Below are 26,207 nucleotides of genomic sequence, written 5' to 3'. Positions count from 1 at the left end.
CTGAAGCAAAACGCAGCGAGTGCGCGCGAGAAATCTAATGCCTGCATTATGTTCTTGATTGCATCTTTTATTATCTTTATTTTGTGTATGCTTATCCGACTCTGCTGATTTGAGCGGACGTGAGAAGTGTCTACGGACCATTTCAAAATAAGAAGTTGGCAATTGCTTATTGCTACTTACTTTAAGATTATTGCTAGATTTGCTACATCGCGGTGTAAATGCGATTAAATAAATTAATTTATTATACTTTGTCGATAATACAATTTTACACCCCGTATTTATACCGATGGCAATACGGAAAACATTTAAATAACAATTAAATGTTGAAAGTGTTCGCTCGCTTCTTACCTTCTCCAATAGCATTGCCTATTATTAATTTATTACTTCCCTATATGTATTCTCTTGTAGCGACAGAAGTATCGACTATAGCACTTTCACTGGGAAATTTCTAACGTTCTTTATACAAGCCGCGTACACATTTAAATAGGGACTAAGCGCGAGTGAAGTAATGAATTATATAAGATACGTGCTAATTAGATATTATTTATTTACATGTATAAACTAAAAAAAATAATAATGAGTTGCACTTTTGTATAAGGAAAATATTAACTACAGAAATGAATTTTCTGTGCAGCACGTGCAAAATGAATCGCTTAGAAATATGAAACCGAATTATTAATTCAATTTATTGTGATTTGAAAGCTGATTCCTTTTTATAGCGACAATGTAGCGACGGAGTAGCTAGTAAATATCCAACTTAAAGTAATATATTAGACTTCCGACGCGACACAGATACGAATCACAGGATTTACAGATCACACGCCTCGATATACTAAATGTAACTGCTGGCAAGTGAAATTGTGTGGTTATTAACGGCTAATAAGAAAGCCAAGACCTTCTCATTTCACTTTAAGTTACTATACAATACATAATAGATATATAAAATGTAATGTCACGCCTTTTTAATCTCTAACGGTTTAAGTGCTTCAATGTCACACCCATTTTTTACTACTTCTGTTATGGACCACATTTAACTTATATACATATTTTACTAAATAATATTATAGTGTAATGAACTCAGGTTCAATTAGGCTAGCATGTGATTTCCTGATTCTGGAGCCATCTTATTATACCTTTTGTATCATTGAACATGTGATATATATTGAAGTTTTTGGATTCAACGTTTTTTTTAATGGAAATCTGAAATCTGCTTATTATATTATCTTCGAGCAATAACTAACGCCTATTGTTAATTTGCAATGCTACCTACCACATGAGTGGTTTCCTTCATATTATTTTATGAGGGATGTCGGTCATCATACAATCAATCATCCATCAATTGTACAATCAAGGACGTCAATATTAAACACATACAGTACACACTATACACTACACCAACCACAAGACACTACTGACTGATATAAATTGCATAAGGTCAAATTAATTTCTATCGCTATGAAAATGAAACCAGTGTTTCAGATACGATAATGATTTAAAAAAAATAATGTCCATACATTTCTTTAGTTCCCATAGTGTTTAAATAATATTGTGTAGAGAAGATGGATAACATAATAAAGAGAAAGAAACTCAATATAAGAGCTTCCCATAATCACCACTGTTGCCTGATAGGTTGGATGTGACAGTAGAAACAATATGAAACTACTGCAAGACTGCTGGACCGTGCGCTTACAGTCTTTTTGTATAGACGTTATGAAATATATATCATACGACATAAGATTGAATGTTCAAATTCAAATAACAAGTTTATTGCTGCGTTGGAGCGGTGCCGTTAATGTGTGATTTGTCCTTTAGTCAGCTTATGGCACCCGTGAGGCCGGCTGAAGTGGTGACAAATGCTTGCTACTCTGATCTTACCATACGGCTAAGGGTGCAGTTCACGTATTTCGTATTAACTGCCCCTCACCGTATTCGCTTCTCACACGTTTAAGATGACCTTTAAAGCTGGGATCATAAAGCTTACGATCAAACACTCGATGATCCGAAATGCATTAGGTGTCGTCAAATAGCAGGACATTGCATTATTTACTAGTTACGTTACAAAGACTTGTCCTTGCTACGACATTAATGTTTTTATATTGTAAAAGTAGGTGTAGTAGCCAGATATTGTATTCTTTCCTATGAATTATGACGCGAGGGTAATCTTGAGTCCTGCTCCTGAAAATGTAACGGGTGTCCCAACAAGAACGCAAGATTTAAATTTGGCGGTATTTGAAGTGTCATTGTTTGACATTTGAACAAGTGTTATTGTTTGTTAGTATAAGGTACGAGGTTAGTAAAAATGGGGCGCTACACGATTGAAAATTAGGCAGGTCAAGCGCAAACAGTCAATCATAGTGTTCGGTATCGTAAAATGATAACCAGTTGTTTCGTACCTCGAATTAAAAAAATGGATTTGGAGGGCATGTGGTTTCAAGAAGATAGCGCCACATGTCATACAGCCAGAGAAACAATTAAATTGCTGCATCAGTCATGTCCCGGTCGTGTTATTTCACGTTTTGGAGACCAGAATTGGCCGCCTTAATCATGTGATTTATCAACATTAGACTTTTTTCTTTGGGGTTTCTTAAAGTCGATGGTTTATGCGAGTAAGCCGAAGACGACTCAAGCCTTAGAAGGAAATTGGACGCTGTATTAATGAAATACCGCAGCATTTATGCAAAACGGTCATTGAAAATTTCATTAAAAGATCACGTATGTTTCAGCAAACCAGCGGCAGCCATCTGCCCGATGTATTGTTCCATAGATAACCTCATCCTCTCTACTTTACGATATTATAAAGCTTTCACGATTTTTTTAAAAATATCTGCGTTTTATTTAAAATTTAAATCTTGCGTTCTTGTTGGGACACCCTTTATATGTGTGTACCTTAACAATGGTGAGTAACCGAGTGGTGATATCAAAAGTTCACAGAGTTCTGTGGTTTTATACCTGTAGTCTTGTTTATTAAATCTCTGTAACTATCAAAAATGTAATATCGAATTTGGTCTGATAATAGCAAATTCTCAAATGTACAACGGATATTAGTTCTCGCTATCGATATTATTATACGCTATTGGCGAAATTATACGCGAAAGTCTTCGTTCCAAAACAATAAATCACTATGATACTTCGCCCAACTAACTTATATAACTCTGAATGCCGACCCATCGCACATACAACTTAGTACATACTTACTAGACTAACTATGAAGACTATCTATTCATATTGTAATCACTAGAATAGATTCGATTCTAGAATCATAGCGGGAGGTCGTTGCCCAGACGTGGGAAGAAACGTGCTGATTGCTGAAAAAAAAACTGTAAGAGATGCTACTTACTGTTTTCATAGACGAATGTTTAAAAAAGAAGGAACAGGAAAAAAATTGTTAACATTGCCTTTTAGTTTGATAAAACAAACAATACCAAAACTAAGATCAATGTTTTTGGTGTATGTGGTAGACAAAGTATGTATTTTTTATGGTATATACGAGCCGAGGATGGATGAACGGACCTGATGCACTTTAATACTGTAATATTTATCTTTTTATTATTATTTTGTCTGTACCACTGTGCATGTAATATGCCAAATAAATGTTTTTTCTTTCTTTCTGATGGTAAGCAATTACTGCCACCCATTGACACCCAAAACACCAGAAGCATTAATATAGCGTTACCGATCTTTTGGTGGTTAGGAATTTAGGGGTTGTGGGGAATCGGGGATCGGGAAGATTCGAAAGAGGGTAATTGGGCCTCCTGCAACCTCATTTACACAACGCAAGCGTTGTTTCACGTCGGTTTTCTGTGAGGCCGTAGTATCACTCCGATCGAGCCAGCCCATTTGTGCTGCAGCATGGCTCTCCCACACTTGGCATTATTAATCATAACAAAGCAATATTAATGTTTTCGATTACTTCAATCAAACATTAACACCTAATATGCATGAGCTTTCTTATAAATTCACTTAATTTCCTTCATATATTTATCCCACAATATATTCATATTTTCTGTTGACAGACTCATACATATTTGTCGTTCGTTATAATGCATACTAATCATAGAAATCCTTAATGCCTTCTTTTGTCCAACGTTAGTATGTTAATTTTATTAATCAGTATCCTAGAATAATGAATTAAGTTAATTCCTGTGGTGTTACTCCCATCCGCGTCAATATTTCATTGGTCTTCAGCACCGACATGAAGTCATAATTAATTCTAATTTCGTTCTCAACTTTTAATTTTCGTGATTATTTTGCATAATGTAGCCTCCTGCAATTTTGAGAGAGCTATTTTAATTTATTGTATGTTATTCGTGTGTCTCCCTTACTCAATAAATAAATAATGAGTATGTTATCGCATAGTGGCTAATTGTGATGCCGAAGTTACAATGCTATTTTTTATATAGTTTGAATATAAGGAACTAAATAAATAGTCAATACATTTGTGTGTGTAGCGAAAATCTCAGATGCAATTGATGTCTTTTTGGCGAGTAATCCTAAATCCTCAAAAGTAGAAACCTTTGAAGAGGTTCCCTCTTCCCGAGTGTAACACGCAAAGGGCTCTCAGAGGATTTAATCTTTAGTGAAACGAGACACCGTCCCGGATTGTCCTCGGGAGGTTTGTGTCTATTGTGAGGACTAGAAGTGAACCGTGGACGAAAAAAGATAATCTAACCTCGACTCTTCTTTTGAGATTGTTAAATTTAACTTTATTTTATAAAAATAATGAGTTTCTCAATTCGACCTGTAAATATGTATAATATTTTCAGACGACTAACTTACATTTTTAGGCGGTTCCCTTTTTTCATCAGTCAATTTAGTTTTAACGATTGGCAAGACGAACGTCTTAGTGTGCTATTGGAAAAACTTATATTGAGAAGAGGATGGAATTGGGCTGATGATGAAAGAAGGAGTAGATAGTCAGAGGTCTCGAAGTACAGACTGAGTTGTTAGTTTGGTTCAGGTGCGAAGGATATAAATAGAGGAAGACCCGATACCAGGAACTCATGGCTCTGAATGGTCATATCACGGTGGTTGCGTAGGTGCGATGACACGTCAGCGTAGACGGTTGCGAGACGGTGACGTCACGGGAGCGCCGGCCTGGCCCGGGTTCATCGGCTCGCCCGCCAGGTGCGTTCACACGACAACCATTATTTCCCGTTTTCCGCGCTATTTATTATAATATCATTATTTTATTCCGCACAACTGATTTGGCAATGTCTTTATAACAGGTGACTGAATCTATTATTATGTCTTGAAGCCTGTAAATAGCGTGGGACGTAACGATTCCCGGAATCTCGTCGAATCTATTTCGAATACATTGATGATGCTCGTTTGTATACTTAATTTATGAACTCTCTATGAGAAGGGTTAAAATAATTTACTTTAGGTAATCGATGTGACAATCCATAATTAAGCAAACAATTTGTATTTTGCACTAAAACTAAAAATGTTAACTCCTTTATTGAATACCAAAGGAAAATATATTTTCAGTATAAAGTAAATATGAATATTGACATATATTATGATAATAAAATATAATATATAAAATAGAATGAGGAAGTTATGTAGCGCTCGTTTAGATAATAGCACGGAATAACACGATAAATCTTTCTTTTTTTGTTTTTAATAATGATGTTAGCTACCTTTCAGTGAACTACAGTTCGAAATCAGTGTATAAACAGCCGCTATATTAATCGGTTGTTTCATAAATAAATCATTCAGTCAACACATTATAGATGCCGTATAAAAATTCGTTCACAACCGAAGTGTTTAATTGATTTGAATAATATGGAAATTGGTACGGTAGCGCGCAATATCCGCGGGAAAGAGACAGGCATACGTCTGTGAGGACCGCGCAGCTGTGCTAAGGACGGTCGTTGGCCCCGCGGACGGCCGCAAGTGAACTCCGAATATTATCGTGTGCGTTTATTTATTGTAGTGGTCCACTCTCAGAGATCCCGCTCATTAATTCGACCGTTGTTGCACTACTGCTGATTGACGCACGCTACGAGAGGCCAGGTAATTATTTCTAATACATTACTCTTGCAATATCGGCTTTCAATTTTGTCGCTTGTGTGTAACATTAGAACGTATTTCGTAGTTAAAGCTTATAATGCTATTATTAGTGAGGTTTTGGTTATGTCATATCTTCACGTTGGTCCGGTCAAATGACTATGAGTTAGTTTAAATTACATTTTATGTCTAACATAAATTTTAATCAATTAATTACATCATCAATATTCATTATTTTAAAACTTTATATTCTGTATTGAAATTTTAGCCTGTGTAATGTAAATATAGACTAATTACGACAAATCTAGATATATCACGTCACAGCTAAAATTACAATGCATGTATGTAATATATAATCCTAATTCACCCGTGACATTAGTCGTTGACATTGAAAGTGACGTCATCGGTACATTTCCTAAATTCTTTTCCTATAGTTTATCGCGAGGTCAATGGCTGGGTGACGACTCCTGCGCCGACATACTCGCGGCCGGGTTACTCATTAAACAAATAATAATTAAAACAATAGCAACAAAGACAATCGTTATTTCTGGTTGAAAATATATCGGCCGTCCATAGACCTCGAGGCTTTGATTAAACTATGTATTTTTAAACGTAGACAAAGATGTATATTTTTCTAATCCCCGCTACTTATAGTCTCTCAGTAAACAATAATAAACTCGTTATATTTACCTAGCCTACCGTGTAACGTAATCTTTTAATGAAAAATATTTAGAATATTACAAACTTTGTAATTATCCTCAATATTTTGTAATGAAAATAAACCGTTTTAATTTACGCAACGATGAAAAGTTATAAAAGCGTGTAACTGTAATATATTTGAATAACAATAAACATTGTAATGATCTTGAAACAAAGTCGTCAGGTTCACGGACATCCGCGTCACACTTCCCTTGGTGACATTGAGGATAATTATGCACACAATAATGTAACCGCATTATCATTACAACTTGCAATTAAATACTAAGAATTATAGATAGCATTACTGAGAAATCTTTTCATACATGAATAATGCCAAAACTAGACGCGTTTTACCAGCAAATAGAGTCACATTGCGTACTTATTTTAGTAATTTCAGCATAATTTCGTAAGCAGTAATAATTTGCTTTATTGGATACAATATAAAGTATCTGAAATAACGATTTTAATACGATTACATTGCGAAAGTTGTCAAATAGTCATAACAAAAAATGTACAAGTATTCAAAACATGGTTCGGTGCGCTCTCTCAATATAAAGTGACACGTAACACAGTGTATAGGTGTGTAGTGGTAATATTTTCACATTAGCGTGTAAACATCGGTGTGATTGGACGTTTATCTGAACATGTGTAACGTTTGATATCTGGAGACGGGCCCTGGAGTCATTGTCACGTACACTGTGCATACAGCGACCATTGTGGACTCACTGTTTACCAACCTTATCAATAACATACGCGGTCCAGTGCTATACCTCCGGCAGAATACAAGCGATGCTATACAGGCTCTCGGAATTTCATGTTACTTTCTACAAAAGAAATAACCCTAAAAAACTAGTTTGTATAGTGATGAATATACATTTCTACGGAAAAATGTCCGGTTTTCCCCTTATGGTTCAGTGCCCTCTTTAAAATTATTGGAATTTATGTTTTGACCGTAATATAACAGCAATATTCGAAATCAAACACGTGTTTTCCTTGTACATAAATTATCTCACATCATTCTCATTCATATCTTTTATCATAACATCGTTTTCACGTCTCGGCTATAAATAGCGGCTTCCTCGCTATATTGCTGTATGTTCTATATCTTGTAGTGTAGTAATTGTCATGCCGTCAGCGGGTTCAAGTTCGGGCGGACGACAATGAACTTGGCCGGCCATGACTCACGCATGCCAACCATCGGAGTTACGAAACCATAAACACTGAGCATCTGTGCGAATGCAACCGAATGCAATTGAGACGGCCATTGTCCACACACGCCCTTGACGATTGAGATTGATTGGATTTTATTACCTTGATGTTAGTTGATACCAATTACCAACCAATTGCACTCCGTGAATTTATAAAAGTATTCTCACTTGGTAATTTCGTGGGGTGGTTAATGATCGTTGATTGCATGTTGTCGGTTTTCCAAGAATTTTCGGCACCGCGAGCCGTTTTTTGGTTTTCTTTATTCAAACATCTGCGCTGTTGGGGTGTCGATATAATTTAGTTTGAGCGTGTGCGTCGCATGTTTATCAACTTGGAATTGTTATGTACGACACCCCCTTTTCTACATACCACCAACAACGATAACTCGAGTAAATATAACTTTGCTGACATTAGATAGTTTATGTATATTATTTGAACAGTAAAATATATTTTCTGTATATTTTTGCTAAGTTTTCGATGGCGGACGTTACCGTTAATTCATTGTGATAGCAAACACAATGTTTAAACAGCTAACCCAAACATAGTTGCTCCACATAACTAGCTACTCTACGAACGAATATTGGCTACACTAATTAAAACCAAAGTGATGATCAATAGCACCTAGAATATTAAAGTAGTTACATACCATCATTGCTCCCTGTTTGTATTGTAGCATTTATCTTTGAAAGTAATTTAAAACAATCCACAGTCTAATTTATTTGACTTGAACGAAGAAAAATACGAAATAAAATACCGTTATCATGGATCCTTCATTCTTAATGAGTTCAAAGATTCAAGGGCATGTAGTAAACGTCAAATATGTACAGACATACTGTATGTAAAGTCTAACGAGATTGTGTAACCTTGACAGAGCTAGATTCGTGTATCAAAATAGTGATGTTTAACCAAAGGTCGGTATACTCGGTGTAACGGTGCTGCAGCACGAGAAGTTTTATTTGGAAAAATGTTACTATCTTTTAAGTGAATTTGGAGAAATACTTTATTCTATAGATTCATTTATTTAATGTAGTATCTAAACAAAGAAATTTATCACTTCTTGGTGAAGGATTCAAGGAAACAGACGTAGTAGACTCAGTCTGTTTTCCCCTTTGCCAATTAGATGAGCTCGGCACTGAATCTTATCAAGATTTGTCTGAATGTTATTATTTTGTATGGAGCGGCTGCCATTTGCCCTCTAAATCTTACTAGGGGTGAGAGATGCTGTGTTACGTTAGACATTTGCCAGACTTTCATTTTGTGATTGTCTAACATTTTTAACAAATATGTTTTGTTTTAATTTCGGGTTCTATTCGTTAAGTTGATTGATTTAAATAATAAATATACGGTACCTATTAAGGCAACCACTACAGCTACCAGAAAACCATATAACATGTTTGCGAACGTTACGGTGTAATATACCCTTGATAGGTTATAGAAGATAGATAGCAATAGCAGTGGCCCTTTTATAAATTACTGTTCTTTAAGATTCAGTGCTGGCACTAAAATAATAAAGGAAAAATCAAAAAAGTAATAAGTTATAACAAAACTTATATACCTACTTAGTTGAGTGTTCGATCTCGAATAGAGTAGCATCGGTAATCGGTATTTAATCAAGACCTTGGCATAATATAGGTGGTAATGATGTCACGTCGTGTCCAATGTCAGTGGCCGGTGGTCGCAGACACAGTTGTATAAACACGCGGACGCTACTGATAATATTTTTGTTTTCGTCCCGTCTTGCTTGGACCGAGTTAGGTGCACACTGCAACGCTGCACCTATTGTAATATCGATAATTACAAAGATTGGTGTGAAGTACCTGTGTTGATTTACTCTTGTTTCCGTCAAAGTAATTGTAATTAAATGTGCATGTGTTCAGTACACAAATTGATACATTCAATTAACATCTTTTTAATTTATCTACGAGTATTAGCCCAAAATCCAAACATGGTATTGGGTTACAATCCAGACAATAATAAATGGAACTCCACTGTCCGCTGTCTATGCTCTTAAAATAAAAATCTAAATACCTATCATTGTTTAGCTATAAAATTTAAGTATACATTCTGGCTATTCCTTTTCTTTCCAAGAATATACAAAATGAGGGTACATCCCACACTACACAAGAGCATTATTGTGCTCGTCTGAAAGCAATTTGATGGGCACACAAAATAGCACGAGACTTAAAAAGAAACACAATATTTCGAGCGGCCATTATTCCATCGTTTACAAAACTAAGAAGTACTGAAAACCGAAGACATCCGAAGCGTAGCGGAGGTTCCCGAAGGAATGACAAGCAAGCGCTTTCCGTGGAACGCGGAAAACGTCGGCACATGTTGAAAATACGGGTGGGCATTGACCCCGAGCGGGCTTGCCTGAACACACAGCTGTTACAGAATCTAGCGCGGTGCATCTCGTGATGCGTTTATTTATGTTCGCCGCCACCTACTACATATGTACTGCTCATAGATCTTAGATAAGTGCTACATTAAGAGCCAGATTTAATATTAACTTAAGATGGCCAATATTTTCTAAGATTTAGGCCAAGGAATGTCACTGAAAACATTTTGTCATATATACTTCTTAGGATATTGCGGAATCTCCGAGACTTTTCATAACACCTTCATAAGCTTTGCCACTATAAAATGTATAAACATATTCAATATAGAAGGTTGTCGTTTACGAAACTTCGGGGATCTATGAGGAAGAGACACGCCATTGATCGTTTGCCATCGACAGACGCGGAGGAAATTCTATATTCGGTCCTGTTCGTACCAGAAGCTGGATGTTTCAAAGAAGTTAATTACTGATATCGCAACAGTTGCAATTTCTTAGGTTTCCAATGAATCATCCTTGTGTAATGTTGAAGTTTGCTTCAACATGTTTTCTAACGTCTTTAAAAGATTTTCTACGGTTACGCATTTTGGTTGAAGTGGAAAATTATCCGATATTTTTTCAGTTATTAAATTTGATTATATTTTAGCTACAATACGTAACCAATATTGTAACTTTTCCGTGATAATTTGGTAAAATTGACAACCATTTACTTTATCCCCTTGACCACGAAAATCACTCAAATTTTACAACAAAGATTAATGGACATATAGTACGAAGGCGACACTCCTTCCTCTAGGATCAACAACGGTGTACCATCAAATGCACATCAGTGGTAACAATGTTATGCATAGTTCTTATTTCTGAGTCATAGGGATGATTTTCGAAAATCAAGTGTCTTAAATTGTGTGGTTAACTTACTGGTCACGAGTGTAAGATGAGCAAGATTGATCGAGGGAGAAAGACAATATGAGTTTTCTTGCTTCGCCCTGTATGGGTGGTTGTTTAGATATAAATATTGGATAGCCTTATATTTAAATGATTGATCCACCGACATAAACTTTGTTTTTTTATACACGAATTGAAGAAATTAGTGCTAGGTTTTTACTTGGTTCCCAAACTTTTTATACCTGTGTACCCAATAATTATATAGGCAGATCTAAGACTTAGTAAGACGACTGTTAATGTATACTGATAGTAAGTTGCACATACATTACGGACTATTACAGCACACATGCTCAGTTTACCGCCTAGCGCCTGTACACCGCGAGTGCCGCTGATCTAGATCACGGAAGAGACTTACGCAATGCTGCACACTTTGTATCACTTAGGTGTTAATAGCAGACTTTGTACCAATAAAATAACGTGAAATCCTAGGAATGTTTCCAACAAATTATCACATCATTTAGTAATAATTTCTGCGGCATTAGAGACTATTATCATAAAAACTAAATTAACTTAGGTACAGATTACAATTTTTATTATGATATAAAATAGAAAACAGGAAGCGAAATGGCACACCATATCTTTTTGCAATGAAATGGTTAAATAACTATTAAATTAAGTTAACAATTTCATAAAACAAGATTACACAAGATAAGGAAAAGTATTTATTACAGACAACTTGTTGTATGTTATATCATTTTATTGATTAGTCCTGTCCACTTATGCAACAAACCGGTGCGAGAGCCGGGAAATGTTGAAAGAAATAATCCCGGAATTTCCGATGAAAATATCAAACCAAAGACATTCTTAACATGTCCGGGAAAAGATTTATTGAATAAATTTAAGGCCAATTAAAGCTGACGCCGCCCGGTTTAACGTGTGGCGCACGCGTCGAGCCTTTTGACAAATATATTTAGAAAGACGCGGCGTAAAAGTTTATCTTTCAGTACCGGGAAATTATTCGCAAACATCACCAACAATGTATGCGGATTTCTTTATGTTTTATCCTCTGTTTTCGTTTTATCCTCAACACAGACACCCCTGTTATACCTCTCTTGACAAACAGGCTTCTTGGTTACTGAAAATCAATAGAAGGGGGATATAATAGACATAAACTGTTGGTAGACTGAAGATTAACAAACCAACTATTCATTGAACGTATATTATTTGAGCACAACGTGTCTCTATTAACTTCCATAATAGTCTGGCTAGCGTTTACTATTCTCGCAACTATGAGGGGTGTGATATAAAAGTCCCCTGATTATATTAACATTAAAAAGGACTGTAAAATGTGATACTGCAGAACTAGCCCTAATAGCAGTATGCAGACCGAATTACAAAGCTGCCGATTACATCTGTCCGTCTGGTGGGTTTTGATACAAAAGGTTCAATTTCCACCTTTAGAATAGTACCAAGTACCTATATGCATACGAGTAAGTGTAATATGCAAAATATGTACGCTTATTATTCAAACTATTCATAGCTGGACATTTGACATGATGGGGGCATAAACATCGCACTACGCATTATTAGCATTAGGAGACTTAGATTTCCCAATTGATGAAAAAAAAAACGTTTCTTAAATATTACTCTCGATTCTCCTTGCAACTTTGATAAGTCAACAAAAAGATCTCACGGTCTTAAAGTTATTTGTATTGTGGTCTTAATTTATGCGTTTCACATTAACTTCACTTTTAATGCACTCGACGAAAGACCATATCCACGGCGGAGAATCTCACGTCGTCGCCGTTTTCGTGGTCGAAAATAATTCGTACTAAAAAGATGCGTAAGCACAGCCCAAATGCTCACTTAGTCACTTCGTTAATTTCAGGAAGGTGCGCTGGAATTCTTTTCTTTTTAATTTTTGCCTGACTGAGCGGAGATGGCACATTTGTTTACTACTTTTTGTTCTTTTTGTTCTTGTCAGATTCCAAAATGCGTTCGCGCCTAATTCGTTTTGAATATGGAATGATTTGTGTCGTGGTTTCATTACATTAGCGTCTGTTTGCTCTGGTGCCCACACGCATGGACGGTCATTCATTTTCATTCATTGAGTAACGGATTGTGTTTTATTTTTATTGAACTTAATTGGATGTGAGTCACTGATTCCATTTAGTATTTGTTCATTACGATTATTAGAAACTATGCTACTTTCTTTTGAAATAAGTGTTTGTAAAATCATGCATAATACGATTAAAAACTGAGCATACGTTTAATTAATCGGTAAAGCCAATATCATAGGAAGGAAGTACAAGATTTTGATTATTTAACACTTCCTCTGTTACTCCAATTCTTAGCCAGGTGTAAAATGTCAACCCGTGTAAGATTTAAAAGTGTAATTTTTCGTAACATTTTTTTTATAAAAGAAGTATCTGCATTAAGTATCCCTCTGGAATTTATACGGTGCAATAAAAATAAAATTCCACTTTAGGAACATTATTTAGAATTTCGATAGAGCACACCGGAAGGCGGAAGCGTTAACGGAGGTCGTTGAACCGTACGCCGAGTCAATGTCAGCGTCGGCGAGGCGTGGGTCCAAGATTCGGCAAGAACAAGGGTGCGTACTTGTCGGTACGGGGTAGCAGGGTGCAACTGTCGCGGGGTAACGACCGGGCCGGGGTCGTCGCCCGGCGCCACGCGGCCGAGCGACCGAGCCATCCGATTGATTGGAGCGGGACAGCACTACTACTTCATACCCTCACGATCTAACTACCCCTGCTCTTAATAGGGGAAATAACACTTTGTTTCGTAACAGATAAGGTATGATTCAGTTTGCCCACTAAATCGACGATAGAGCTTTTTGAGTTTGGATACGGGGAGGTAACCGACGCACACAGCTGCGTTAAGGGAAGTAGTTTTGCTCAAAATATTGATTTTTCCGCGGGCCTCGGTGGGCCGCGTGGCATGTTCTAGTGTGCGTGCGGTGTGTGCGTGTAGGCGCGCGCGAGTGTGCGTGCGCGTCTATTTTGGGTAGAGCACGTGGTCGTAGTTGTTGCTTGTTGACATGCGTTTTTATTTTTATGGCGGGTTTACGGTTTGATCGGTTAATTGAATTGCATCATTGTTTGTAATTCAAATCCTTGTGATTTATACGATCTGTTGTTATGGACGATACGCATTATTATTGTTATTTTTTTCAAACGTTTCCGTTATTCAGATGCAATGTTATGTTAATATTATACGCGATACTTTTTACTTCATGGATATTTAAAAGTATTTGAATTGGGTAACCCGGATATCTAGGCAACCTTATTCGACAGCATCAGGCTAATGTATATGTATAGATAACAAAACAGAAGATATAGATATTCTAACTGCAACTGTAAGTTTGAGTCTCAACATTACTCAACATTACAAGATCTTGATCTTCTTTTCTAAATAATAAGACAAGCTACAGAAAACAAGTGTTAAAGCACTTGCATTTGAAGTTGAACTCATAATATTCAAAAAGTTAGTACAAGTCAGCAGTTTATATCACGAGACAAGACTGCTTAACGTTTTCTTATACCCGAGGTTCAGTGGACAGGAGACGACTTGCAAATACATACACACAAGTGCCGACTTCTTTCTCTGTGTACACCGAATATATTACGTATATTAGCTATACGTGTACGTATGTATAGTTATCGATGCACAAACACAAAGCCGGTTCCGAGGACTCACGCACACTACCTCACCAACTTACCCTTGATTTTGCCAGCTCAAGGTCTCTACCCTCCACGGATATGCACTCGCACCCTGGCCACCCAGCATAAGTCTATCTCCCTCTAAAGTGCGGACATCGCCGAAATTTCCCGACCAGGAGCCGGGGTCGACGACCTGTAACGACATACGTATTGGTAAATAAACATTGATGCTGGGTTACATAACAATTATAACGTACGCTTTGTATTGATTCCAAGTTTTGCTTTTGATTGAATACCGAACTGTAGCTTATAGGCGTGTTTGGGAGTGATTTATGTTGATGAATGATTCAAGGACTTATTTAATGTTTTGGTACTTATATGATTTAAAAATATTGTTAACATTAGTATTTTTTCAAGATTGCAAATAAAGTAGACTATCGGTACTTCTAGGAAAAAGAAATCATAATTTCCAAAAGAAAACGTCACGTATTTCTGTTATATGTTTACGATGGAATTATTCAACAAGGGATTATGCATGCATACACTAACCGGATTTTAAATTTGAATGTAATTGAATTAATTTGTAGCTCTGTTATTTTTTCTACGTCATGATTCATATAGAAACACAAAAACAATGAATATTAAGTTACATATCAATTTTCCATACATAAATAACATTGTAGAATATTTTCCTGTAAAAATATTGGTTTAGATATGGATAGGGATTGGTTATTATGGATAGGGATTAATTATTATTTTACGATGATTAGTCAGTTTATTGCAATGTACCATTTGTACCATTTCGCGAAGAACTATTTTATACAAAACGTAATAAAGACATTTCCTCGATAGCATTGAATCTGAATAGTTGTCAGTTGACTATACAATATATCGGTAGGGATATTGAAAACATTGCGCCAGCTCGAGAGAAATCCTTCTAAATTAAATATTCAAGGCTGATACATTCTCTAGAGTAAACTAGACAAATCTTAGCTGAGTGGTACCTCACTTCGTGTATCAAGGGTTGCTACAAACTGTTTTACAAATAACCAGACGAGGGTTAGGGATAGGGCAAGATGTATATTTTAGAAATGTGGAATTACACGTATTATGTAAATTTAATGTAGTGACTTTAGTGACAACTATGCAACAATGTGAATTTTTGGTCCTTTGCATTCGTCATCTTAAGAACCAGGCAGACCAGACGTATTTAATGGGATAGTCAAAATAATTTGCAAAAAGTGGTTGAGGCGAAAACCTTTAACGATCTCTTTTGTGGTATAATGTGTAATATTATTTATAGTAGAATATAACAAGTACTTCATATAACGACGTTCCTTGCGTAGGATGTTCAAGTAGGTGGTGAAGACACGAACAAGAAAATTTCTAGAATAACAGGGTAACGTGAGCTCGGGATAGAAACCTACATGAAATACTCGGTACAATTTACAGCGGGATACTGTAAAACCAATATTCTCTAGGTAATTGATACTCGTACATGCTTCATAAAGAATTGAGACATTTTTCAAGAGACCAGTTTTTTTTATGTTAAATAAGCATTGCATGTTCCAATTCAACAAAACTAACAAACATATTAGTATAATAAAATTGTAAAATAAAATAAAATAAATTTTCTGTAAGCAATAACACCATATCTGCTCACAATAATCTTGTTACAACAGAAACAGCGAACAAACTGCACAGCAGACCATCACGATTTAATTCATGATCCCGACTCCATTCCACTGCCAATATTTTCCAAACAAGACGTCATTTTAAATGAAACAACACGTCGAATGAACAACAAAAACTAATTATTGTGAAAAATAAAGTCGAGTCCCATAGCAGGCGCATCCCACTCCGAGCGTTTGATTACGTGATGGTAGTTATTGGCAGTGGAGGGCGGTGGGTGGTGCCCGACCTACCCCCCAGGACCTACGCCAACACTGCACCGATGCACCCACATCTAGATCTAGCTATCTAGATAGACGTCTGGACGGCCACGCACGCACACAGCGCCGACCGCCCCGTCCATGTAGTGCACTGTTGACAATCTATACGAGCGGTGTGTGCAATGTTTACCTCCGATACAATTTGTATAATATAAGTACTCTCTGTGACCTCAGTTCCATTTTATTGAAATATAAAATGAAATGGTCACAAGGGTGAAGGACGGTTGATGTGTCAATCAACAGAAATGCTTTGATAAATTATATCAATGACTGTTTCGGTCAATAAACTTGTCTTACTTATTGAAAATTTGTTAGGTATTACATTTCTCCTTTAAATAAGTATAATTAATATTTAGTTTCAGTTAAATATTGAAGTAAAGTTTTAAAAGAAAATTCATGACAAATATGCAAAAAAATGCAATTTCATTTAAATTAAAGCCATACAATAAACTTGGAATCCTTTTCAAACCATTGGAAAAATACTTTATTTGAGTCGATACTTACGTCATCTGAGACTATTGATAAAATCTTTGAGAGACTATTGAGAAAATACGAGTATAAAATAATATGTTTCTTTTATATTTTTACTATATGAAAAGCAATAAAACACATGAAAATATTATCTAATACAACAGATTTCCAAAATATATTTTACATGGACCAGCGAACATAACATTCCGCGGAACACGACCTCTCTACAATCAAAACATAATGACGAATTCTTCGCGTTTCAAATTTCGTACGAATTCAGTTACTCTCGTAGCACGGACCTACCCCAACATAGCTCGGTGCAGCCGCACTGAGACCTAAGTCAGTGTGCCTAGTCCGTACTATGCACATACACACACACACATTCGCAATATTTACGTGAAGTTCAATTATGCTATTGGAGAGGGAGGAGACGCTATACATACGTACTATGCACAATCTACATGCACTTGTTTGTGTCTGAACTTTTCAACATAATATTGCACTCTGCGTCAAGGACAAAAGACTTATATTTATTCAATTTTGTTATGAACACTAGATCTTGTAATCTTGTTGAAGTGGACTTTTCATATTTGTTTTTGTTTAGTATTAACTTGAAGTTAGTGAATTGTTACTCTACTTTAGTCTAATGTCCGCCACTTTAATGTGACTCGCTGAAGGAATGCTTTTAAGAACGTTTCAAAGTTAAGTGGCGTTTGAGTATTAAGGTGTTGAGTTCGTCGTAAAGCCAAGGACTTGGTACTGAATTAATAATTACTATTTTATACGATACTATGGCTGAAAATTGTAGCCGAACGAAATGAAAATATATTTTTAAGATTACAACATTGTATCATTTTAGAACATAAAGGTATAATAAATCTACTTTCTATAAACATTCGATATCTTGAACTTAGAAACTGTTACTGTTAATATTATAACGCCTAATTATGTAAACAAAATATCAAATTAAACAACAATAACCTTGAACGAGAGCAATGTGTTATAGCCGGAAACATTTAATTGTTTGTAAACGCTACACGATACTGACCACGCGTGTGTAAACCGTAAATAAAGTCATAATTTTAAACTAATAAGCAACTTAATACATCAAAACTATTTGCTAATTTATCAACTTGCTAATTACGGAAATATATTTTATTACCCGTAACCGTCTACAGCTAACTTTAACGTTAAATGAAATTCTTCGGGCATTTTCGGTCGGATGCCTACGCCGTAGCACTTGCTACGAAGTTTGCGTAGCAACGATAAACTACTTTTGTATGCAGACTGAAATGTCTTATTCATCCCAGTTTTCTTTTAAGTAGGATTTAGGTGTACGTTCTTTATTTTTAAAATCTTTTATTTTTATATAATTGGTAATTACCAATTGAAATAAGTTCTCAAGTATTAAGTAAAAAATATTAAAAAGTCATTTTATACTTTTTATAAATTTTATATTTTTTTATGATAATAATTGAGGGGTCATAAATGTGATTTAATGGGATTTATGCATCTAAAGTAATTTCAATTTAGTCGTCGACCATAGTACAATCAAATACGCCACCTAGCGGCGAGCGGCGCAATCGTAAGTTCGGCAATTCGGCGCTAGATGGCAGTCGCATTCAGTTATCTAAACATTCCATCGAAAGGAACAATGTTTTTAATTACGCTATTTATATAGTGCAAATTAATGTTACGGTAGACAATCTTATCTCACATTATACTTAGCCTTGATTTATATTTGCAATTCGTTCCAGTAAAAGTAGGTGCACCAGGGATTATCTGATGACTGGGTTATTTCCACTCACAAATTATTGTCAGCCAAGATAGTAATTTACATCAGTACTCAAAACTTACAGTGTGCACTACTTAAGTCTGAGAATACTCAGAATTTAATAACCCACATAAATGTCCCATTTTCATATTTCATTCGAAGTCCAATAGATGCTTTGTGGTTGCTGAAACCGTAACATGTTCTAAGAATCGTCCTATCCTAGGATCGCGACTAAGGAGTTGAGCGTATGATGACTAATTATTTTTGGGCAATTTGCCAGCCGGCAGACCGAAATGTGAATATAGGGCGTCCGGCGTTGTTGCTCCATACACAACACTTCCCAAAGGTTAGCGTGCATCGCTTTCAGATGAGTCGAAGCGTCATAAAATATTATTATGTTGACTCAGTGAGCCCGCAGACGACTCCGGCTATATTTTTTATAGTTTCAATTACGAAATAGTCGTATTGTGACACAGAGAATGAATGAACGGGAACAGACTGTGTGCGAGACAGTTAAATTCGAGCATTCTTAAAATAAACATTTTCCTGGAATTTCTTTTCAATGTTTTGCCTTTTATTTTCTTTTTTTTTTCCTTTCAGAAACGTATCTTATTCACACACCTGTAAGGCTCACAATGTATGAATCCTAAGATTTCAGTACCTGATACTTTCTACAGTGGATACTATCGTGTTTCGGCATCAAGAGCCCAATCCATCAAGATATCCCCATTTCTATGGGAACTGTGTGCAAGGAACACATAGATGAAAACTGTAACAAATGGTGTTCAAATATTGCATACACTTAAACATTGGTATCTACTTGTAAGAAGGTACTAAGCCTGGTCTCTTAATGGCTCTCAAGACTCGTATCTTTGTAATTTGAAGGCGTTTGTACACAGAAACATTTTTAAACGCATTTGAGATTAAAACATGTAACTTTCAGATAATGTTTCGTTATTTTAAATTTTTCATTTAAAACAGAAAGTGAATATTGAACTGATGTTTGTGATTATTCAAACCTTCAAGAAAAGGGCGTATTCCTTTTTAAAAGGCCGGTACCTGTGTCACCTCTGGTATTGCGGGTATCCATCGGCGGCGCTGATCGCTTACCATCAAGTGATCCTTCCTTCCATACAAGTGGTCGTTTGCCCATATATATATATAGAAGTTAATATAGTTTTGAACTTCGTTATTCAACTATTGTTCTAATACAAGAACCGCTAGTTCCGCTTAGTAAACTGTGCAGGTGCAACTGACCTTCCAGTTTTTTAAACGGAATTAACAATTTGTATTAGTACATAGATAGAACATAATATTTAATCAACGCTTCATAGTAAGAATAAGTTCCTCTAATTAAGATTCAGTTAACCGCTAATTAGACTAACTGAAACTTAACCAGAAGTGGGAACTGGAACTTAATATTTAATGTAGCGTAAAATGAATCCTGTTATTCCAAGTACTCCTAGTTTTCGACAGCTGTTTTTACTATAATAATTCCATAATAATAGAGGGTGTGGCTATCGCGGCGTCGGACACAATTAACGGGCATTTGTACTTTCCTTTCATGAAATCAAAATAAAGTAATTTTGAATAACGTTCCGTTGATAACAGCGATTTAGGACACCATATTTGAATCCATAGAAGTCATGAGAAACTTTCATTAGGTTTATTTATTTTGACAGTTTCGTCACTAAAACATTGTTTTTACTGTAACGCTTTTTCCTATAGTGAACACATCAGTTTTCCGTGTTCAGCTATATTAGTCATGTTTAATTAACCTATTCGGAGATTAGATTGCATAAATATTCAAAATTTAGGATATGGATGATATCATCGGGAGTTGGTACACACTGTCTTTCACAATTCAAAAACATAATTTCCTGACGAAGAATATAAAAATTAAAGAAATCTTTTATTTCAATAGTTTCATAAGACTTCGGAGAATATCTATTTTAAAACGCTAATGGCTTAGAATATAGACTGTAATTACATGAAACACATAAAAATTTTACAGCTTTATTTTAGTTGTAAATTAGAAACATTCGGTGAGAAATAATGATTTTATTAATATTTATGTATTTGTATAATAAGGAGTAATCAGTAATCACCCTCGCGGTGTATATCTGCGTGGTGTGGTGGTGGTGTACAAGGTGTGCTAGCACCTGCTAGGGCACGACGTCGGTCACGTGACTGCGATTGGGCAACCACTCCACTTCGACCCAGCCCATACTTAGCCACTACCGCATCCGTGATCGCCACTATGGTGTACTTGTAATAACAATCATGCGCAATACATTGATACGGTGAATTATTATAAAAATTTGGGCTGCGCTATTGAGGGTACTCGAGTTCAAACCGGGTTCTAGGACAGTCTGTCGCAACTAGCAAGTTCGGAACGCTTATCGTTATCAAGATAGGTATTTTGTATATCAAGTGCGCATTATACACTCGCTCACCCAATTCCTGAAGATAGTCGGTAACCTCCTTAACCGACCTAGATGGTGAAACACCTTTTCCTGCTTTAATCAGTATTATTAGCAGTGTCTGACTTTCACGGGTCGTTGAAAATTATTGTTATGCAAAAATATACTTTCTTTTCAGTACATGTAATTGTTTTTACAATTTCAGACAGTTGAAATGCTAGAAGAAATCAGGAAGTCTATAAATAAAGCTATATAGTTGTAAAGGTTTGTTTCGAGGTCGTTTCGTGTCATGGCATTTACATAAAACCAAGTTATAACCACGGAACAGCGAAATAATTCAAGAATTTCAATCATTTGTTTTATGTCTTAATTTGCAATACTGGCAATGTAATCTCGTGGAGTATATTTGTGCCCGTGACACACTTTAACGTATTTGCTATCTCCAAGATTTTTCGTTTACAAATTAATACTAATAACATAAATTGACGTAGTAAGTAAGTTTAACCGTTTTTATTAATACCAGTAGTCAACCCTAGACCATGTAATAGAAATAGAAAAGTTGTATGAGTGTGCGTGAATTGCACTTGTAGTGTTGTTATGTGTGCAATAAATACTTTATGTATCCATCTCTTTCCTTCTCGACATTTCACTGATAGCTATGGCCTTGTCTAGTCGCATCTAATGCTGGCATTAGTCTGTTTACTTCACGCTGCGACTCGCGCCAGTAACTGGCACGAATACTTGCACGTTATTTTCAGTTAAAGATTATTCACTGTATTAGATTAACACAATGTTAGTCACACAATGAAACACTCCAATTAATACTAATTTAGTAGGTTACACACTCATACAGTATATTTGTGTCAAAAAATTATGACTGTGTAAACAGATGTTAAGTTTTAACAAATTTTACGGTCATTGGCATGGTTATTAAATTTATGCGGAAACGACTATTTGTTTTGATCATTTCACCAAGCAATGCTTTTTGTTTCAGGTAAGTTCGATTTATTATTCAGAAATCGGACCTACACGACTTACTGCGATGGTCTAAAATTTCCATCAAAATGAAAGACTACAGGTAATTTGGCTTATGGTTTGTTGGATTTTATATCTTTTTTAAAAGTACTATTCTATATACTTATAACCCATTAGATAGTAAATATTAACTAGACATAATTTTATCTGGTAGTCAAATTGTACCTACTAAGTTATTTTACTCTCCGACTAGAACTCACCTAAGTTACTTGTACAAGTGGACTTGCTCATCAAACACACCAAACGTCCCTGTAGCGAGTGTTGACTGAGCCGGAGTGTTGACCGGTATGTAGGTTACAGCGCGCGAACCGGCGAACGCCCCCCTCACCTCCACGCCCCGCACACCACGCAACTACTTCTATGATCCGTGCACTTTTCAACAAGAAAATGTCAAATGCACACTCCTTGGGAGGAACCGATGCATACTGCGCAGGTACAGACAGAAATAGGTTAACAGGAAAGACTTTGTGCTATCCACTTCAGTTTCTACATATTCTAGCAAACATTCTTTTGGACACCGCATAAACAAAGGTTACACAATGGACAAAGCAAATAGAGGTACTTAGTTGAGATTGTTTTGACTACACAGATAACGAATCGCTTGGAAATATCATTCCATTTTTGAAATGTCAAAGTGCATCGTAGCTGCATATCGACTAGCAACGAAGGAGTTGGTAACTATAGTTAGGAATTTGGGCTTTGGATCGTAGAGCGGCGGCAATGTGCCACCGACCAATTCTATTATTGGACGTGGGCCTATGTATTATATTTATATCAACCGCTACCCGTGGTCACTGGGGCAAGTTCGCTCGCTTCTTTAAACTCGCAATAAAAATCGGACAAGTTCGAGCCCGAGACCGTGGCCTGTGTAAACACTCCATATATTTGCCAATTTTCATATCAAACGTAAAATTAAAATACTTTTTTTATGAATATCATTCTTATTTAAGTTATATTGTGGGTAGTTGTATAATTCGCTTAACCTTGAGAACGTGTTGCTATAATCTGCATGTCGGTAGACTCTCGGTGAATCGAAGTAACATTACAAAATCCATATGTAGATATATTCTAATGTTGTTGTTATGATATATTTAAACTATAATACCAACTGTTTTATCATCTCAAGGTAACGCGTATAAAGCAATGATAAACGAGTGACCATCAAATTAGGAGATCGACAACCGGCCGTGACTCTATTTACAACTAAACTATATCTTCTGGTAAAAATACGAAGGATATATTCGCGATAAGATGACACAGAAATGTATGTACACTCACTTCTTTTAAATGCGGTAACACTATTAAACTGATTACCTATATTTTTGAAAAATAGATGATAAACATCAGTGTCAGTGTTCAAGGTTCTTTCTTTCTCCTGGCTTTTCCCCAAGTGGGTCAGTTCGGAATCTTAAACAACTTCAGCTGGAAACCAGGATTTTACGCTACTACAATGTACCTGACAGAACTCATTTCAGTAGAAGACATGTCAACCGCTTAGATTTCTTCAGCGTTTGTCGGCTCTAAACAATTGTCATACCATAGATCGTGCAACATCACGCCTTTTATTTCCGAAAGGGTAGACAGACGTGCACATTGCGGCATATCATAGATCGTCGTTTGATAACTTGAATTGTCAGTTTTATGTGCTCTTCGAGGCACGGAAACCGCCCACTTCCATACTTCAATGTAGATGTAGATATTACTTATTTTTGTGGACCTGCATTGATCCACATATCACAGGGATAGTAAGGTAGTAAAAGTAATACATACTCAAGGCTATCTATACATCATTTTAAAACTGAAGAATACTACGTAGCTCTTGTACTGTCTTCGTAGTTTTACATTCGAGTGAGTCAATGTGTTCTGCCCTATATTCCGTGTGTCCATTTGTTCCCGCAGTCGAACGTATTTTAGTGAAAGTGTGTTTACAACTGCCAAGGTTTTAACACCTGCATTAAATTGTTACAAATCATACGTTCTTATAACAAGCTACTTGTAGGAAGCATACGCCACAAGAACTTTGATAGATTACTTAACAAAATATAATTAACTGATTTTCTAGAGAAACTATATTTCTTTTATTATTTTAGTATAATAATAACGAACAATAAAATTTTATCAATTGGAGAAACCATTTTAAAAATTGCAAGTACAATATAAATACCTAACCAGATGTGTGACAAAAAGTATTCTGAATTAAATTGCAACCTCATGACGTAAAACCGACCACATTTTATCGCATCTCAAGCATTATACTAAACGGCAGCTAATTAAAATCAAAACTTCACCATAAACCATTAAATCAAAAAGTAATGTGCGACAATTGGCCTACCGCCAAATACGGGGAGACTTCACTCAAACGATTTACAAAAGTGCGTACAATGATCTCTCCTCATTACTATAAATTACCGCTACCGAGTGAAAACAAAGACTTACTTTCGAAAGTGCAAGCGAAATGTGGTTCAGTTGCGTATCTTGTTCGCGCTCCATAGATCATCTGCGGAGAGCACTATAACGAATGCGGACGTTTCGCAATAATACTGGCATTACCGGCGATCTAGCTGGTGTGCTAGTCAATACTCAAGACAATAGTTACACGCTCATGTTTGAATCGAAATGTTTTCATTCGTCAAAGTCTGCGTCTAATGAGCTTTATCTTGGAAAGTAACGCCAGCTAAAATAATAGTCAAAAAACTACACGCGTAAAATAGTACGATGTTATTATTTTCAAAAGACCTTAACATTTACACGAGTACTAAGTTTATTTTACAAACAGAGCATATTTCAATCATTTAGCATTATAAAAGCTCACAGTAAATAATTTACAGCAAATTATTATATTACATATAGATCTAAAACCTCGTTAATTCTGCTTGTCAAGCGTAACTTTCTTTTAATACTATTAAAACATTTATGTAATGTATGAAAATTCACTGCAAAATTTAAACTAGGTAAAGAAATTAAAACGCTTTTAAAGTTAGGTTATTTTTTTTATTTTTTCCATTAAAGTCTACTACACTAAATAGACAGGTTTGTATCTCATAATAATCAATGTTACAATTTGAAATCATGGTCAAAACTGTGTACAATGATAACCTTCACATCGTATATGGTTGAAAAAGCTTACACAAATGCAAACGCAATATGTACCTGTTTAAAATATGAATTTGTAGTATAAATCTTAGAATATCTTAATACAAATTTACAATAACTTTTGAACAACTCACTGTAAGCCCACTTCCTTTGAAACCGACTGATTTTATCTAAAACTTCAGCTTAGATTCTTATCTTGGCAACATGATTTATCTCATAGTAAATTAAAGGCCACGCATTGATTTTCTAACAATAAAATCAATGATAAAACATAAGTATCTAACTGTCTAATGGTTAATTAAAACGTACTACTTTATGCACAATAGGACTTTATAGTTGCAGTGCAAATTATAATAAAAAGTTTTGTTAATTCTTTGAACGATTCCTATTGGCGCTATGTATGATAGAAGCGACTCCATTGGTTGTTTGAAATTAACGCACGAGAATGTAATTGGCTAGCTCCGTTTGTGTTTGCGCAGTTTTCATTACGCTGTAAGGCCACGTTACGCGGATGAGGTCAGGTCACAGACCTTAATGCATATTGCACTTACTGAGTAATTGGAATGCTTTATTAACGCAGCAAGCAAATAAAAAAATGTGCAGTTATTACAATGTTGTTGTGTTGAGTTGTAATACAGT

The 26,207-nt window shown here is 35.8% G+C and overlaps 1 protein-coding gene across 2 annotated transcripts in view; it reads left to right on the top strand.

Moving 5' to 3' along the window:
- The window catches only part of LOC118262489 (hormone receptor 4), a 98,797-nt gene that overhangs the window by 9,208 nt on the left and 63,382 nt on the right, over positions 1–26,207 (top strand). The window contains exon 1 of one of the 2 annotated variants that reach the window (XM_050697230.1): positions 5,904–6,015. The exons of the other annotated variant lie outside the window; for it this stretch is intronic. The gene's annotated coding sequence lies outside the window, so the exon portion shown is untranslated. Of the gene's footprint in view, positions 1–5,903; positions 6,016–26,207 lie in introns of those variants that run through there. 2 annotated transcript variants of the gene reach the window in all.

The sequence above is a fragment of the Spodoptera frugiperda genome, chromosome 12 (assembly GCF_023101765.2).
Source record: "Spodoptera frugiperda isolate SF20-4 chromosome 12, AGI-APGP_CSIRO_Sfru_2.0, whole genome shotgun sequence".
In the NCBI taxonomy this organism is placed as follows: Eukaryota; Metazoa; Arthropoda; class Insecta; order Lepidoptera; family Noctuidae; genus Spodoptera; species Spodoptera frugiperda.
The sequence above is the reverse complement of the archived record's forward strand: the minus strand, read 5'-3'. Positions and strand labels throughout refer to the sequence as shown.